Source organism: Egretta garzetta, unplaced genomic scaffold (genome assembly GCF_000687185.1).
Source record: "Egretta garzetta isolate BGI_Z169 unplaced genomic scaffold, ASM68718v1 scaffold421, whole genome shotgun sequence".
NCBI lineage: Eukaryota > Metazoa > Chordata > Aves > Pelecaniformes > Ardeidae > Egretta > Egretta garzetta.
Window position 1 is genome coordinate 177,987 of NW_009258680.1, and position 2,932 is coordinate 180,918.

A 2,932-nucleotide genomic window follows, 5' to 3' on the forward strand; every position below is an offset into this window, starting at 1 on the left:
GCCCGTCGGGGGGGGCCGGGGAAACAGCGGGGGCCCCCCAGCCGTGTCCGGAGGCTCTGAGTGAAGGAGGATCTATCCACATCCATTTGGAAGAGCTTCCGGAGGCCAGTACCTCCTTGTTCCTTATTTCTGAGCTGAATCTTCCTTCATTCCATGCCCAGCAATGAGACTTCGTCATGGCTTTATCCTCTCGCAACTCACTTATAATTAGTGACGCCAACCGTGGGTTTAAAAGCGAGTACCGACCTTCCTTTCCATCTTCGTTGGGAGAATTCCCATCCCCAAAGATCTGCCTGGCTTCGCTATCTGCTGTCGTGTAGCCGAATGTCGTGACACAAATACCTCCTGACGTTGAGACAAGCTGGCCCCAAGCTCCCAGCCGCTCTTGCCGTACCTTTCAGCGATGGGTTTACTCCTTTAACACACCCAGGCCAAGCTGGTTCCCCCCTCCAGAGCCCCAAATCTGGGGATGGACACATTAAGACACATTTACTCAAGTAACACACGACGCCAAGCTGGTCCACCCCCCAGAGCCCCAAATCTGGGGATGGACACATTAAGACACATTTACTCCTGTAACACACCCAGGCCAAGCTGGTTGCCCCCCTCCAGAGCCCCAAATCTGGGGACGGACACATTAAAAACATAGACCTGACAAACAGAAGCTTTGCTTCCATATCCCGACCCAACTCCCAAGTAAGGAACGGGATAGTTTAGGAAGACGCTGATGGAAAACTCCCTGTCTTGTTTCACACTTCTGTTTTCTCTGTTATTTTTTATCCATATAGGTACTGGAGCAGCCCCTGGGTCCTTTCGTATTTCTGACCACCGTGATATCACCGGTCGCTTGAAGAACACATCCAGAACGTCGCTTAGCCGAGGCAGGCGGAGGAAAGCTTTGAGCGTGACGTGCTTCCAACTGGCCGACAGCCAGAGGGATGGAGCAGGAGGAGGAAACGCGGTATCAGAGCCGGGAACGGAGACTTCTTCACCTGGAAGGCACCCAGGCGATTCCTCCCGCTGCTGTTGGGACGAGGCGGTTAGCGAACCTCGTTTAAAGGCGCTGTCACCCACCCCGTTTCCATGAGAAGGGCAATCAGGTGAGGGAAGCACCGTCGCTGCGGCGTAACTCAATAACGCTTTCGGCATCGCAAGGCCCCGCACCCTCCCGTCTTCCCGGCTAAGCCCCGAAAACAAATCCGCTCTGCTTTGTACTAATTGAAGAAAACATTCAGCAAGCAGCTCATAAACACGGTGTCAGCTCGCATTACACAAAATTAAAATTCTCAGCCCCTCCAACACCAGGAATTCCTAAAGAGGCTGGTTTTAATATTGCCTGAATCCGTTTAAGTCAAGGTAATATTGTTTGGGTTGCCATAGGAACAAAATACATCCCCGTTGTTGCTGGCAGTGGGTTACAAGGAGGCTTGGGAGGCTGGGCTGTGGACGCGGCTGTGGGATGGCTGGCAGCGGCTGCCTGCAGAAACTACGCCGAGGGACGGGCCGAAAAATAAAGCGCGTTCCCCGGTTCGTCATGAAAAGCGCATTTAGGAAGAGCAGTGACGCGGGCGAGATCTCTGCGTGCTCCTGGAGAAGAGAACGGCCTCGGCAGTGGCAGCACCACCTCGAAGTGCCTGTAACTCACCTCCTCCCTCTTTCAGGAAGACCCTTACGCTGCCGGAGCCTCATTCTCCATGTGCCTCCACCTCTCTTTTGGCCAAGTCTCCCCATGTCCTTACTCTTTTTTCCTCCAAATCCCACCCGAGTTCGATTTCTGTTCCAGATTTCCTGACGGGAGCTGTGCTAACGCTATCAACATTTACTCCTGGACAGGCTGGAGAGCTGGGCAAAGAGGAACCAGTAACCATCCAGCCTGTAGAAGCGGGCGCGTGCACGCAGGTACATATCCCACGTCCCAGCTTCCCTCAAATTAATCACCTTTACAAATGATAGAATTTGATTTTCCTACTGGGCGATTGCTCGCCCGGATGGAAAAAGCATCTGTAGCAGGAGGGCAGATGGGCTTGCAAGTCGGGACAGCTTTGGGAATTGCCAAGGCGGCGGCTCGGGAGCAAGCGGGATGGTTCCTCACAAGTCAGCGTCGTGGGAGAGGCTTGGGGCTACGGGAAGACTTTTTGGCAGCTGGTTCTTCGCGCCGATGGACACGCCAGGCGAGAGGACCGGCGTTGCGGGTGGTGGAACAGCAGCCTGGCAGCTGAGGCCAAGCCCATCTGCACCGTTTGCCAACTCGGAGACAGCACGTGCCACCCAGGCAAGGATGAAGACACCGGGTACCTTCAAGAGGGCTTTGACGCTGGGCTGGCGGCCAAATCCCCCGGCTGCCCGCACTCTTCCTGCCAGGAGGAGTCCGGGGCCGGCTCCAGGGCCACGCGGCCGACAGGAGCACGTGCAGCAATGCCTTAAAAATCCCATTTCTCCATTTCTCTGCTACACCTGGGCACGACAGCACTGCCCAACCTCTCCTTGCAGCTTCCTGAAATCCTGGTCTCAACAGCAAGGAGCTCCTCGCTCCGTGAAAAACAGCTCCGTGCTTTGATTCCCCCACTCTACCTACAGCTTCGCTGTCTCTTTTTTTTTTTTTTACCATTAACAATTTGCTTTTCTTTTAATAACAGAACACCCAGGGAGTGCCCAGTGTGTAATTAATTCCCCTGTCCCGAGAAGTTCGGTGATTTTTCAAAGTGTGGAGCCGCGGGACGAGGAATCGCAGCGAAGCGACCGCGTGCCTGGCTTTCCCGCGCGGCCGAGGAGCTCTGAGAGCTTTCTACGTCCTTTCATGGACTTAATCGATTGGACTTTAGGCCTGGGAAAACACCCCGGGCGCCTAAATCTGCGTCAAGCCTTGCAGAGCAGCCCCGTCGCAGCTCGGGGACGACGGCTCTGCGGAAGCGGCAGCCCGGCCCCCGGCTCT

General features: G+C 55.2%; 1 protein-coding gene across 1 annotated transcript in view; it reads left to right on the top strand.

Annotated features, from left to right (window-relative positions):
• CHCHD5 (coiled-coil-helix-coiled-coil-helix domain containing 5) overlaps window positions 1–956 on the top strand; it is a 17,135-nt gene extending 16,179 nt beyond the window's left edge. The window contains exon 4 of the transcript XR_004841194.1: window positions 789–956. The gene's annotated coding sequence lies outside the window, so the exon portion shown is untranslated. The remainder of the gene's footprint in view (window positions 1–788) is intronic.
• Window positions 957–2,932: the final 1,976 nt, after the last annotated feature.